This window comes from Ananas comosus, linkage group 22 (genome assembly GCF_001540865.1).
Source record: "Ananas comosus cultivar F153 linkage group 22, ASM154086v1, whole genome shotgun sequence".
Taxonomy (NCBI): domain Eukaryota; kingdom Viridiplantae; phylum Streptophyta; class Magnoliopsida; order Poales; family Bromeliaceae; genus Ananas; species Ananas comosus.
In genome coordinates this window covers 8,507,266-8,524,364 of record NC_033642.1, presented here as the reverse complement: position 1 = coordinate 8,524,364, position 17,099 = coordinate 8,507,266, and positions in this window count along the sequence as shown.

Here is a 17,099-nt window from a genome sequence, read left to right as displayed (position 1 = left end):
ATAATTAAAGTGCAACAATTAATTACATGCACCATATTAATATTTTATCAATAAGTGGATTCTAGCTATAATTTATTTTTTTAATAGTTAAATTTAGTCATGCAAATTGGTTGTACTTAACATTGTATAGTTTTCTATATATCAATAACCTGTAAATATAAATTTTATTAAAATTTTTAAATTTTGCTTATATTATCTACCCGCTGTATCGCGCGGGTCTCTACACTAGTATATATATGAAGCTGGGGATGAATAAGCAATCACTTTAATTCCATGCGTCAATTACATGAATTAATAAGCTGATAAATATATAAGCACATAATTAAATATAATATCTATGTATAGATAGAGAGAGATCTAGAGAGAGTGAGAGAGAGCCTGACTACTATCAATATTATACTTAGGGTNTGGCAATCCAGCTCGCTGTTCACGAGTCAGTGTTCGGCTCGAAATAAGCTCAAGATTGAATTGCTCATTTAGAGCCGAACACGAGCCGAATTTTTCAGCTCGTTTATTAAACGAGCAGAACACGAGCTAGGGTTAGCTCGCTCGTGTTTGGCTCAATAACAGCTCGAATACATATATTTTATATTTATATAATTTATTTAATTTATATTTATATATATAAATAAATAATTATATATAATATATATATATATTTATTATTTGATTTTAGCAAAAAAAAATATAAAGCCAAACGCAATTATAAAAAGACTCATTTATATATAAAATTTTAACTATTAGATCAAAGTTTAATGAATAAAATTTTATAAATTTATTTTTTTATATATATTCAATCTAATCTTTTTAACTTATTGTTTGTTGGCCAACTCGTGAGCCAGCTCGTGTTCGGCTCGTTTATTAACTAGCCGAACACGAGCTGAATTTTTCGGCTCGATACTTTAACGAGCCAGCTCGTGTTCGGCTCGTTTATTAAACGAGCCGAACACAAGCCGGCCCTAGCTCGCTCATGTTCGGCTCGTTTACACCCCTAATTATACTAAACACTTATTGCTACCAAATTTTCGCCATTAAATCTAATCTCTTAGATCATATTATTTCACAATCACTCACTAAATTTTAGGAGATCATTATCATGGTAATCGTATATTTTTTCGTCCAAGGACAATAATGTCTCGGTGCTATTAATATTTTTTTTGTCTAGATCTCTGTGTGTGTGTGTGTATACATATGTACTCGCTGGGATGGCTAAGTAATCACTTTCCATATGTCAATTACATGAATTAATTAATGAGCTGATGTATATATATATAGGCACATAAATGTATAGTATAAACATTAACTTAATTAGGTAACGCATAAAATGTTAAGATGAATATTGAGTATTTTTTTTATAGTTAATTAATATTGGTTTTTATAAGTAACATAGTATCATAGTTTTAAGAGGGTTCTGCGTCCAATTTTCACACCTATCATCTCTTATCAGACAATGCACATGATTAAAATATAATCAAAGGTATTTGTACATCGTTCCGAAAAAAGATTGGTTTTTTCAAATGACATACCATCAGATTATTCCACATATTTATTAAATTAAATCCTCATCTCTTATCTCGCCTATCGATCATTTAATCACACACATCATGGGTTCTTTTTCTTTTCTTTTTTTTTTTTCTCTATTATATCTGAGAGAAGGAACCTATAGGAGTAATTGCAATTGCCAAGATCAATTGTGGTGTTTTTTTTTTCTTTATTATTTTCAATAGCTACTACTAAAATAGCATTATTTAATTAGTAACCACACTAGATGATAGTTTTTTGTTTTCCTAGAATTAAAGCAAATTAATAGGGTGAGTACTAGTTAATTAATTTCCTTCACCTTTAATTGTACCCTTTGACTCCTTAATAGTACCTTTGATTGGCAAGATTAATTATTGTGTTTATTATATATATATATATATAGTCACTCATATATAAAGCATTATTAATTAGCAACCACACTACATGATAGTTTTTTTTTTTCTAAATTAAAGAAATTAAGGGGAGTACTAGTTAATTGATTTGTTCACTTTAATTAGTTGTACATTTTGACCCTAGGAGTGTTCCCTAGTACCTAGAGAGAGAGAGAGAGAGAGAGAGAGAGAGAGAGAGAGAGATTAGTTGTTAAATAAGTTTTCATAGAGGCACTAGAGAGATAAAAGAATATTTTAAGCAAGGACAACAACATTATTGCTCTAAAGAAAATTAATTTGGAAATAGTTAATTGTACATTGATTACTCCCTTTAGCCTTTACAAAATGAATTGAACAATATTCTTAGTTGTTAGACCAAAACCTAGCTAGGATAAGCATGAACATTTATTTTCAATGAGTAATGCTACAAATTTCCTTTTTTTTTTTCATTTTTGATATGAGTAATACTACAATTACACCTCAGGATATGTATGGATTCGTGACGGTTTACATTAAGTATAAAAATTTGACCTATCAATAGAATGATTGTTATATTACAAAATAGACTAATCAGCTGTATTCTTCGTATTCGTAACGATAATAGTATTTAGAGAAAATCTTTTTTCGTGTAGAAAATGCTAACGGCCAATCAAATGTGATCATTTTATAAAAAATATATAAAAAAAATTATTGGTATTTTTTTATAGCATCATATAATTTTTTTAATTCGATCTTTTATAATTTCATCATGACTCAATGGAAATGGTGGAATGCAAAACCCACCATATACAAGAATAAAACTCATACCATCATAGAAATGTAACTTACATTGTTATAAAAATTTAATCCATAACATCTACAAAGAGAAATCTTATTATAGGATGTAAATTCTACACCCTAATATTTGATTTAAAAATTTTTACTAGCGAATAAATCTAACCCTTTGAATAACGAAGGTGTATGTGTACAATACTGATATAAGTGGGGATCAAAAATAAAACAAAAAAATATAATCCATCCCAATTTCGTCTTGATCAGCTAAGAAAATGATGTATGGGGCATAAAATTTCTATCCTTTTTGTGTTCTGTTCTGAATCATCAAAAAATCTACTAAAAATTTGTTGTCGTCATTATCCATTCTAAATAGAACGATAAGTGAGAGCAAAAAATGAAATAAAAATTAACTCTGCTCCGACCCACTAAAACAACAGAACGGGAGATGGGGTATCCGGATCCGCCCCGTTTGCATCTCTAGATCCTAGTGCTCTACCAGCAATATAGTACAATGAAAACATCCTTTCTCATTGGCTTTATTTGAGGTGGAAGCAACTTACAAATGTTTTGTCGTTAAATTAATAAGCCAATCAAAATCTGCCACGTCAGGTCTCCATCCACCCAATCACATCCCCACATGTAGGGAAAAAAAAAATTCGTGCAATACAACGTTACGGTCGACACAGGACCAATGCATTATTAGTGGGGTTTCTTATATATCTATAAATCTATAAATAAATCTATATGAAGCCACAATATTTTTTGCCACGTAGCATGTTATCTTTCATTTTCAACGTCTAATCCTTCACCTCCCCACTCCTCTAATTACATGAAAGGTGCAACATTTAATTATATACACTATACTAATATTCTATTGGTTTTATAACTTTAATTCACTCCTCTTCTTCATTAATCTCCCATCCTCTCTCTTTTGTAACTCTTTTGTATGCAGCAAAAAAATTTTTTTTCCACGTAATATGTTATCCTTCATTCTCATAGCCCAATTTAATTATATGCACCATACTAATATTCTATTGATTTTATAACTTTAATCCACTCCCCTTCTCCATTAATCTCTCCTCTTTCTTTTGTAACTCTTTTACATGCAGCATAAAAAAACTTTTGGCCACGAGATATGTTACCCTTCATTCTCATACCTCAATTTTAAATTAAATCACCTTCTCCTCTTCTCAACGTCTAACCTTTTATCTCCCCACTCCTCTAATTATATGCAAGGTGCAACATTTAATTACATGCACCATATTAATATTCTATCAATGAGTAGGTTCTAGCTATAATTTTATTTTTTTAATTACATGCACCATATTAATATTCTATCAATGAGTAGATTCTAACTATAATTTTATTTTTTTAACAGTTGAATTTAGTCATGTAAATTGGCTGCACTTAACATGGTATAGCTTCCTATATATCAATTAGCTATAAATATACATTTTATTAAAATTTTTAAATTTTGCTTATATTATCTATCCGCTGCATCGCGCGGGTCTCTACACTAGTAATAATTAATTACTCATAAACACAGTGAAAGATTTAGCATTTTCCTTAGCATTATTTCCACGTGATTTGTCCTTTTTAATTAGCAAAGATTATATAAATGGGGCATGTATATCACAGCATGTCACATGGGCTAGATCACTCTAATGTGGCCAACACTATAACTAGATATATACTATTGGTTAAACAAGTCATCCTTGAAGGGGAAAAATATATATATATATATATATATTAAAAAAATATAAACTAGAAGACCATATTTTAGGTTGCAATTAAGTAACAATTTACAATTATATACATCTCTATATATATATATATATATATAGAGAGAGAGAGAGAGAGAGAGAGAGAGAGAATTAGATTAGAATAATTTTAATAGTATTTGAACTTTTTTACTATTAAATTTATAATTTTTGAATGAAAAACTATAGGGTTGAAATAATAGTGGTCTCCTAAAATTTAGAGGGTGATTGGTAGAAACAAAAAGAGATTTTTAAAAATATGATAGAGCAGATCTCGATCTTGATACTAAAAGGAAAAAAAAATGTATACATATAGGGAGTTTTTATGTATACAAGTGTTTATTTTTAAAATCTGCAACTAAGTGAGAAAAAAAATTCTTTTAAGATCCACTAACTGATTCTATTTTACAACACTGCAATTTAAAATTGTAGTGCTTAATTACTAAGTCCTCGTACAGCTGTTTTTCACACTTTCCATAAGTTTTTTTTTTTTTTTTGGTCAAAAAGGCATGAATTAATTAAAGAGAATAATAGTGTGCTACAAGATGATAAATAACTACATAAGATTTGTGTGTATTTGTAACATTTTACAAATCCATGTACTTTCAATATAATATATATGTACAAAGCATTTTTTAAAGAAAAAGCCAATCATTCATTAAGAAATTAATAAGGGCCCATCTTAGTTAATTAAGATGCTAGAGATTTAAAAAAAAAAAAAAATGGGGATCGCAATAGTACTTTGTCATGTGAGATCTCAAAAATAATTGGAAAAGAGTGGTTGGGAATTATTTTGTGCTCTTGAGACATCTTGGCAATGAAAGTTCTTTCACTGGCTCCTCACATGAAAGCATAGCTGTATATATATATATAGAGAGAGAGAGAGAGAGAGAGAGAGAGAGAGAGAGAGAGTAAGAATAATTCATAGAGAAGCCTTAAAACATATATATGGTAGGTAGGTCCATAGTTAGTTAATTCGGATTCGGCAAAAATTCGGTACGGATATAATTCGGATAAAATTCGTTTTCTAATTTTTAAATTCGTTGAAAAATACGGCTAAAAAACGGATTCAGTAATTATTCGGATACGTGATTTATTCGGATATTATACGTTCTTCAATTAAAAATTCGGGATCAAAAATTCGGCTATAATTAAAATTATTTTTCTTAAGATTTATTGCTATTAGTATAAATACTCATATTTCTTAAGAATATAAGAATAAAAAACTACAAAATAAGCTAATTAAGTAAAAAAATAGCAAACTATATTATCATTATAAATAAATGTTATATAATAATATTTTTATATAATAAATAATATATATTATAAATAAATTATATATATATATATATATAAAGTTAATGACTTATGAGAGGGAGATCCACGGTGGACCTCCCTCTCATGCGGTCCACGAGGCCAAAGTGGCCTCGTGGACCGCGTCCCATCCTGTTCTCGAAAGCCCCGATTTCCCTTCTTCTTCTTCTTCCCAAACCCAGCGCCATTTCTACCTCTTGCTCTCAAGTCTCAAGTCACAAACTCGATTTTTTTCCCAAAATTTATAAAATAATTTTTTCAAAAATAATTTGAGGGACAACTATTGTTTGGAAAAAAAAATTTTAGCGGAAATTTTTTTTTTCGAGGAATTTTACAGTGATCCAAAGTTCCGCGACGAAAGCAATGGAGGAGGAGGACGCCGACGATGGCGGCGACGACGCGGCATCGAGTCCGCGACCGCCGTTTCTTTGGGCGAATCATTCGCGAATCGCGAATAATTCGCGGATGATTATTTTTGCTGAAAAAAACGCGTTTTTTTACGCATGTTTTGGAAAAATTCGGATGCCGGCGTTTAATTCGGTTTTCGAAAAAGTCGCGAATAATTCGCGAATTAAACGCGAATTAACTAACTAAGGGTAGGTCACATAATTCCATTGAAATGAGTTTGTCTTTGGTGAAAGATGCACTAACAAAATAACTAAAAAAGTCAATCATTCATCACTTATATCAATATTTGTACATATAATTTGCTTCAATGCTCATGTGACCATTTACTCTTCTTTTCACGTGATAGGAGGAATTAATGAAGAGCTAAGATGGAGCATTTACTCCAATCTTGTGAGGTGTACCCTTCACATAAGAATTATCTCAACATCCTCACTAACATGACAATAAAATGCCGTAAATGGTAATTTAACCTGAGACCTCTTGAAACAGATCAAAAGGGTCTAGTATTCGCTATGATATCATGTTATCCAAAAGATTAATTAACGTGATAGAAAATGACTAATGAACAATCTTAACAAGCTACACTCCATCCGAACAGACCATGAGAATAATACATTTTCTCTGAAGAACGTTGAATATTGTATCGTATATTCATGTGAAGCATCGGCGTTAAATACTATTCTAAAAGCTCGAGTTGAAAAAAAAAGAAAAAAGAAAAATCAATTCACTTATTAAAGCATAGAGATGGATACAGCATACCCACCCTCTGCGCGCCATGTGAACAGGATGCTGCTACCAACAATATATACTCTACAAATTATATATATATATATATATATATATAACACAAAAATAAAAGAGCTTGTCACGTGGGATCTTCATGCATGCATCCATGCAACATGGATACGTACGTAGGCGTATACTTTGCAGAAAAATCCACCAACGCAATCATTTAAATATTATCACGAGGTGCATGAGAAACGAAGTTGACGACCTAATAAAGAGTGTTAAGTATGAAAAAATTATTGGGAAAACTTCAAAAAAAACCCCTGTGGTTTCGTAGTTTCTCACTTTGCCCCCCTAGTTTAAAATATATAAATTTGCCCTCATGTGGTTTCTTTTTTCTCTTTTTCTTATCAATTTTATTATTTTTTTTCTTAAATCAGTGATAAAGTTAAAATTAAAGGGTACTAAAGTGAATATTTGATAAATCTAGATGGGTATCTAAAGTTTTTTGTATATAATTTAATGAAATATTAACGAAAAAGCTACCGAAAAGATAAAAACGAAACCACAGGGGGGCAATTTGATACATTTTAAACCACAGGTGGCAAATGCTTTTTGAAGTTTTTCCAAAATTTTATATATATATATATATATAAAGGACCATTAAGTAAATTTTGCACACGTGTCGATTTCTCATTTGTTTATAGTACCATGAGGCTCTGACCTATCGTACGGTTGTGATTAATTTGCACATGCATGAAAATTGAACTGGTGAACAATCACTACTGTACAGCTTCCATTATTGTAGGGCCATAATAAAAATGGAGTGTGGGCCTTCTATAACCAATAATAAGCATTTTTTTTCAAAATAATAATAACAATTAGTTACATTTTTTTTAAAAAAAAAAATCTCACTTACCTATACCAAACAATGTTGGTGGTAATTATTATCTAGCCATTTTTCAGAAACCTCCCTTACAAGCAAAAGATAATTAGGTAGCTAATTATGTGATATATATATATATATATATACATATATATATATATATATATATATATATATAGTTGAGCTGGAATGCTATCGGTAGCAAACCGGCTCTGTTGCCATCCATTTGTTTTCGATGATGGGGTCTTTAAATTGACGATCGGCACCGTTGAACCTGATCTATACCACTTGAAGTATCTAGAAACCAAATTTTAAATCATTTCGACATCATTAACCTAATGATCAAAGAGTTTCAAAGTTTGTAATTTTAATGGTAGATACGATGCGTTTTTTTCATTTAACGGTGTAAAGCTATTCAAATCAATTGAATTTTGGTTAGAAAATTCTTTAAACTATTTAAAATAAGATCTATACTCTCGATCTTGATTATAAAATTCCTATCATTACTTTTTAGAGGATATTCATTTTCAGCCGTTCATTTTTACGCCCATTTGATGGACAAGAGAATAATATCGAAAAAGCATAAAATTTGATTTCTAGATACTTCAAGTGGTATAGATCATGTTTAACGGTGCCGATCGTCAATTTAAAGGCTCCATCATCGAAAACAAATGGGTGACAACGGAGCCGGTTTGCTACCCATTCCAGCTCAACTCTATATATATATATGTCTGTTACAAATCTTTTTGCATAATATAACAAAATTGAAATATATTGTTCAATGCCTCCTGGAGTTTTTAAAAAAATTAGCTAATTATTTCACATAATATCAAAGCAGAAAGCGTGAGTAACAAAAGCGAACCATTACCGGCCGTCCTTAGAGCAAGTGGCAAAGGGCTTGGTGGTTGGTACCCGAGATCCAAGTTCGAATCCTAGTTGATTCACATCTCTAGCTAAGTTTATTTCTAAATGAAATAAACGAAGCGGGTAGCGTGCTACCTATTTCTCAAAAAAAAAAAAAAAAAAAAAAAAAAAAAAAAAAAAAGCGAACCATTTGATAAAAAATTAAAATAGTCATTTTTCTTAAAATAAAGAAAAGCGAGTGAATTGACATAGATATTTTAGGATCTTAAAATTGAAAATATTGTTTTTCATCAGATTAAGAGTATTTTATGTGAAACCAAACTCCATTATTTTATGTGGAGGTTAAGTGTTGAGATCCTGCATTTGATGCCTACTTCTGTTATTTATTGATAATAAAAATTCTAAATAAATTCAAACATTATTTTCTAACTAAATTATAAAGACAAACCATATCTTCCTATTATTTAGGGTAAACTTCAAATACCACCCCCCTGATTTCACGCTTTCTCACTTTAGTGTCATGCAATGTGGTTTAAAGTGTATCAAGTTAGTGTCATGTAGTTTTATTTTTATCTTTTTGTCAGCTTTTTCGTTAATATTTCGTTAAATTATATACAAAAAACTTCAGATACCCCACCTAGGCTTATCGAATATTCACTTTAGTACTATTTAGTTTTAACTTTGTTACTGATTTAACGAAAAAAAATTAGCGAAATCGATAATAAAAAAATAAAAATAAAACTACAAAGTACTAAATTGATACACTTTGAACTATAGAATACTAAAATAAAAAAGTATAAAATTATATAGGTGGTATTTAAAGTTTTCCCTATTATTATTTAACATCACACTCATACACACATGGGAGCATGCATGTGATAGTATATATATATGGTGGGGACAGGGTCTTTATCAGTGTCCTGATCACTCATGATCCCACAATAGCAACTTTGGATACTTATACATAGCATAGGACGGTATAATTGCATATTTATCCCTATAAAATTTTAATTATCAAATATATCCCTTGAAGATGTAAAATATATAAACTTATCCCTACATATTGATTACCATTACTTGACCATTAAGTTTTTATAATTTGGTCCGTTATGCTCTTGTAAAAATTTAGTTTAATTTTCTTAAATCTTTTTTACGATATATATATATATATATATATATATATATAAAACATAAAGATAAAATGATCAGTTGGCTAAAGAAATTAAAGTCAGCTTAATTTAACCGGTCATTAATAATTAGTTACGAACTATAAATCAGCTATATATGGGGAAACGCATTTGATGACATAAACTTGGTAGAAATAAATATATATGAAATTTTATAACTAGGGATAAAATTGTAATTTGATTGCTTTGTAGGCCCCTATTAGAGTAGACCCAAGTCGATCCAGTCCAATCAGAGTACCAAGTAATTTGGTCCCTGTCGTTCACACACATTCAATTGCGGGGCCTTTTCCACCTTTGACTTTGTCGGCTAAATTATGCCAAGCACGCTTGCATTATTGTCCCTTCGGTTGGGTCACCCATGACGATATAATTTATACGCTCATTTCTCTCTCTCTCTCGCTTATATATATATATATATATCTATACTATATATAAAAGCACGTATATTTAAATTTGGGTCTGTCGACAGACCCATTTTTCGGCGGGAAAATTAGCGCCCATTTTTCTCTTTCCGTACGAAAAATTTTAAATATAAGAATAAAAATAGAAATAGAAACAATAATGAATACGTAAGTTCTCTATAACAGATTACTGATGTGAAAATCCTAAAATATAAATTTTTCTATTTAATTTCAAAAGTAAGTTTTCTATAACAGATTATGGGTGTGAAAATTCTATAAAAGATATTTTTCTATTTTATTTTAAAATATCTTTTTTAGATATTATCTATTTAATTTCAAAATATATTTTCTTTTTAAGATAACGGATTTTATTTTTCTATTTAATTTCAAAAATTTATTTCCTAATAGATTTTATTTTTCTATTTAATTTCAAAAGTAATTTTTGCATTAGAGATTATTGTTAATTATTTATCATTTAAAGCATATCTTTCTTAATAGTGTGATTTATTATTTTAAATTTTTTAGATACATATTTGGCAATCATATAAAATATGGCCTAAAATTAAAAAATAATTTAAAAAAATTATAACTTTTTCTAATAATTATTACGTGCATTTGAACGTACATTTTACTAGTATATATATATATATATATAGAACTAGGCTGGAATACTATCAATAGCACCAAGCTATTGGTGCTAATAGTTTTTTAATCCTTAAATTGAAAAATGTGTGATTAGAATGATGTGGGCCCCCTAAGGTTGAGTGAGTAATTGGTTGAATAGCATGATCTAACAGGTAAAAATATTCAAAAGATTAAATCCAGCAATGGAAAACTCAATAGCACCAAAACCTTGGTGCTATCGATAGTATTCCGCCGGATTATATATATATATATATATATATATATATATATATATATAAACTAGGCTGGAATACTATCAATAGCACTAAGCTATGGGTGCTATTAGTTTTTTAGTCTTTGGATTGAGAAATGTGCTGTTAGGATGATGTGGGCCCCTCAAGGTTGAGTGGGAGGCTGGTTGAATGGTATAATCTAACGAGTAAAAATAATCAAAGGGTTAAATTTAACAGCGAAAAACTTAATAGCACCAAACCCTTGGTGCTATCGATAGTATCTCAGCCAGACTATATAACTATATATATATATATATATATATACTAGTAAAATGTACGTGCAAATGCACGTAACAATTATTATAATTTATTTCAAATCAATATAAATTTGTACATTATATATATCCAAAGTTTTACAATAAAAATTATATTTATAAATTAATGTGTTATATTTTATTAGAAAATATTTATAATATCCTACCGTGTTCTTTTATTTATATACATCGAACATTTTTATATACTTTTTGATTTTTGATGAATCAAATTTAAATATGTGTTTTAAACTAAAAGCATCAAAATTTAATTCAACCATTAAACTCAAATTGTAATTTAATGTAAAATAATAAATAGTAATGCCTATTTTTAAAAATTGATCTTACCGTGTTTTTATTCGAGATATTTGTTAACAAATTGATTATAAATCGTCTGAATTTGTAGATGATATCGCTAATTTTTTATAGATGATTATAACTTTCTTAATTTGTTGATTTTATTTAACAATTAATCATAACCATTTTTGATAATAATTTTATATATAATAGAGATTTAATAGATTGATCATAAAACGTGTTATTTTTATTTGAGATATTTAACAATTTTAATCATAACCATTCATAGGAATATTATATTATTCCTTGGATTTCATCTGTCATTGTCGCGAATGTCTTATAACCGTTCTATTTTTTATTTAGAAATATTTTTAACAAAATTAATCAATAACCATTCATAGGGAATATTATTTATTCCTTTTTGGAATTCCGTCTTCATTGTCGGAATCCTATACGCTTTTATATATATATATATTATATAATATATATAGTATATATATATATATTATATATATAGATATATAATATTCTAGTATATATCATAGTACCACCTTGGTACTATTGAGTTGTTGTGCCGTTCGGATAAAAGGTATGGTGGCGTTAGGATGATAGTGTCCGCGCTAGGGTAGTGTGGTGTTGGTTTAATAGTATAATGTAACGGGTGGAAAGATCAAGGGTAGATTAACATGAAATCAATAGTACCAAAGGTTTGCGTTACATCAATATACTATAGCCGACTCATATATAATATATAATATAGTATATTTAAATATAACACTTATTAAGTAATTAAATAAAAACAACTTACTTGAATTATAGACGATTTTCGATTCGCTAATCCAATCTTTCAAAATTTTAATTTTACTATCTAATCTTTCAATTTATTTAATTTGAATTAATATTTTGACTTTAAATTAATAAATTTATAGTTACAAGAATTACATAAAATATACTAACTAAACAATAAAAACAAATAAAATATTCAAATGTTGAAATTAAAGTATTATTAACTGGCTCAACGAATATAAATTGATCAAAATTTTCAAAAAAATAAATAGTTAATTTAAAATGATGCATAGTTTAAATAAGTTTTATGCCTTTTTTTTAGCTCAACAGAAGCTTGATTTGGAGGAGGTACATCAATCAGTCATAGCTCTTTAGTGTTTGTTCATGTTCTTGATCCTGTAAATGGGGAGACAAATGATTGCCCAAACCGTGGGTCCCCCGCTGGACCAGTCTCCTAAATCAATCATACTCGTCGTAGAAATAAAATTTCGTTAAAAAAATGTCCATAATTTATCTAAGGGTTAATTCCATTTGTACCCTCACAAAGTTATGAAATATCATAAATATTATTTTAATTTTTTAAATTTCACAAATACTTCTCTAAATATAATATTTCTTTCATAAATATTCTCACCGTTATTTTTTGCTAACTTCCGTCAACATAACATTTTTTATTTTATTTCAAAATATGAAATTACCATTTTACCCTTAATTTGTTCACTTTTTGTTTCAAAATCAAACTTTTTTCACTTATTTTTTGATATTTATGCTAAAACTATCAACTATAGGTCATTTAAGTAAATCCTTAAAGTTTTTATTAATTTTCTTTTTTGAACAGAAACTTATTTAATTTTATATACTACGAAGTTATTAAAATTATTAAATTTGTTTGAATCATTTTGAATTGACTATCTAATATTTTAAAATTCTAAATTTATATATTTATTTTTAAATTTATTTGATTTAAATCAGTCGATGACATTAGTTTTAAAGTTTGAATTCATCGTTTAGCTTTGCAAGTTCAATTAATATACTTATGCAATTCTCGTAACTATAATTGATTAAATTTTAAAGTCAAACCCTAAAAATGAATAAAAATTTTGAGAGATTAGGTAGCCGAATCATAATAACTCATAGTTCAAATTAGTAAATGATAAAAAAAAGAATAATCACATCAATATTGACTAATTAAGATATTTTCATCATACAGAATGAATAGGTTGTACATCATACGCCACCCTTTTGGAAGTTTACATGTACTTTTGTGTTCATATTCTTATTCAACTTTGTATCAAACTCTACATTTCCTATGATATGTTGATATTTTCCACTACGGTCGATTTCTAAAATAAGGGCGTGTTTGATTTGTTGTAAAAGTGGATGGAAAAAAAAAATTTCTATGGAAAAATAATTTACGCTCGTTTGGTTTGGCGTAAATTTTTTTTTCAATGAAACCTAGTTTTACATATTTGGAGAAAATCCTCCATTTCGCTTTCCGCCGGCGAGCGACGGAAAATGAAAAGGGCGAAGGAAAAAGCGCGGCTCATAGCCACGTTTTTTAGAGGGAGATTCACTGTAGAACTCCCTCTAATTTTATATATATAGAGAGAGCGAGAGATAGTGGAGCTACTATGCTATCGGAAGTATAAAGTAGTTGGTACTTCCGATTTTTTAGTCCTTAGATCAACCCTATTGATCATTTCTAACCATTGGATTCATATTATTAACCAATAGAGACCACTCAATCCTAAAGAGACCGTTATCATCCCAACCGTAGAATTTTTGATCCAAGAGCTAAAAAATCGGAAGCATCAACTACTTTATACTTCCGATAGCATATTAGCTCTACACTATATATATATATATAGAGAGAGAGANAATTATTTATTAATATTTCTAAATATATATATTTCTTATATATTATGTAATATATATATTATAATTTTAAATATATTTAATCTATAAAAATAATAATAATAACAATATCGTATATTAATTATTATATATTAATAATATTTAATATAAAAAATATATTGAATAGTTTTTTATCTATTTTTTTTCTTTCAACCAAACAACCGTCATGAAAAAATATTTTTCTTTTCCTACAAACCAGACACTAAAAAGATGTAAAAAAATTGTCTACCAAAAAATTTTTTTCCCACCGAATATTTTTTTTCCACAGTTTTACATGGAACAAACACACCCTAAATGAAAAGGGTGGAGACAGAGGGCGCTGGACCAAGTTAGATCCAGGCCCAACAAGTGCTTTTGGTCCAACCCAAAGTCCAAACCATCGGGTTATTCAATTCAAACCTACGTCCTACCTCTCTCAAACTCTGGCTAAATCAATTTGATATTAACAGAACTAATTTTACTATTTATACGTCGGATTATACCGTTAGGGCCCGTTTGGTTCGAGTTATGTAATATTACAAAGTATCTTGACATATCCATGTGTCTTGGATTTCGGCGTGAGATTACTACTGATGCTGCATTAGCGCGTTTGGTTTAGTGCAGTAATGTAATACTAGATTACAGTGTTTATAACATTAATATGTTTGGTTCAGTTTATAAAATTTAGTAATCATAACATAAAAGTATAGTTTTTTTCAAAATTACCCTTGTTGTGATCATTTGAATATTATTTTTTGCGAAAATGACGAATGGAGGAAAGGAGATCGTGATGATTACCTGTGAGGACGACGCAATAGAAGATGATAGGTGTTCGTGAGAGAGAGAGAGAGAGAGAGAGAAAGCGGCGTGCGAGAGAGAGAGGGGAAGGCGAGAGAGAGATGAAAATAATGCTGTTAATTAGATTTGGGGTTGTTGGAGGGTAAACTTGTCATTTTATATAATATGTAGTATTAACGGGTTTCAGTAATGCAAGATACACGACCCCCTCCCGTTAATATTTTCGATGTAATCCTGCTCGATTTGTAATGCTACATTAACGACTAGATTACATAGCGGATTAAACAAACACAGTTATCCTGACAAGATTACCTATAATCCTGCCAGAATAACTTGAACCAAACGCACCCTTAGAGAAATGGTAGCTATACATCCAAAAAAGAAGGGTGTACATTTATAAAACCTTTTGGACTTCTAATATTAAAAAAAATTAAAAGCATGAACCACAATTAGTTAAAAAAAAAAAAAAAAAAAAAAAAAAAAAAAAAAAAAAAAAAGACACATGATTCACTAAAGTATGTTAAAGGATTATGATGTGCCACCGTTGTCACCATTTCTCCGTTTCTGAAGAGTCACAAAAGGAGCTGTTTTTGTCGCATGAACCACAATAATTGCAATTGATGTAAATAAGCATTCCAAAAACTAAGCTTACAACTAAGTTGTCATACACGTGAATCTCTCTATTGATATATATATATATATATACATTATGATTAATTTCAACCACCACATGTTATAATTGTGAGACGTTTCGAGGACCTTCTCGACTTGGGTCATGTGAACGAGCTAACACAATGTTAACTGAGACAAGTCCCAGATAACGACCATTATGAATTTGAGCTGCTGATGATGATGATGACAACACCAATAACGACAAACTATCACAACGATGAAGATTACAGATAGAGAATATGCATTTTGTGACAACATCAATGGATTGATAGAAGCATAATGTTCGATATATGGTTGTAAACTTCCACACTCGACTATTTGTTAACACAAAGCTTAACTTAACACAAGTCCTAATTTAACACCATAATAATTTGAAGTTCAAAGAACCATTACTGGGTTTCCTTTTGCCCAATCCTGTGGTCTCTAGATAGGGTTTTTGTAATTGGTGGTTTTAATGCACCGCGATAAAAGCAGTTTGTGCATTGGTTATAAACCCAAAAGTTATTTATCATCAAGCTTGATTTCGCTTTGTTATTCAAAAGCGAGTGCGATTTATGTTGGTCAAACAAGACAGGTCTAATCCTTGAAGAGATTACAGAGGAAAAATGCAAACAGATAAATAAAACAACGATATAACTCCTACTTTTCAAGGCCCTGATTTTTCATTAGGAATTGCTTCTAAGGAACACTAACTCTGAGAAGTGCTAGGCAGATGAAGACCTGAACAAAACCCACCCGGCGGCACATCCTGCCGGCACAATTTTGGCCCATTTTTTGCAGGCTCACATGCCTGGCCTGACTCATTTGGTCAGGCTCAGCCTTGAAATCGGAGGCCCAGAAAAACTGGGCCAAGACCGGCAGGACCAAATTTGGAGCAGGCAAATATATAACAGCCAAAAATCAGGCTTGGGCCGGGTCGGAACTTGCTCAGATCAACTCAGGTGTTTAACAAATAAAAGAATTTAATACAGGTTTTAGGTAAAATAAACACTTTTCCTTTGAATTTGTAGCATTAAATAACTGCTATGGATCCAAGGCACCCTCGGACAAAAGGCTCCACACATGGGCAATTTGTGGGGGCCCTTGATCCAATGCGCTCCTCCGAATTCGGAGGCGCCCCAAATGCAGAGCTGCTTTGCCTCCAAAATCGGAGCAGCGCACTGTTTTAGCAGGTTACCTATCAAGAAAGGTTTGTTAACAATTATTTTATGGCACTTCTTAAGGTTCTGCAATGTCTCAGACAAATGATCTC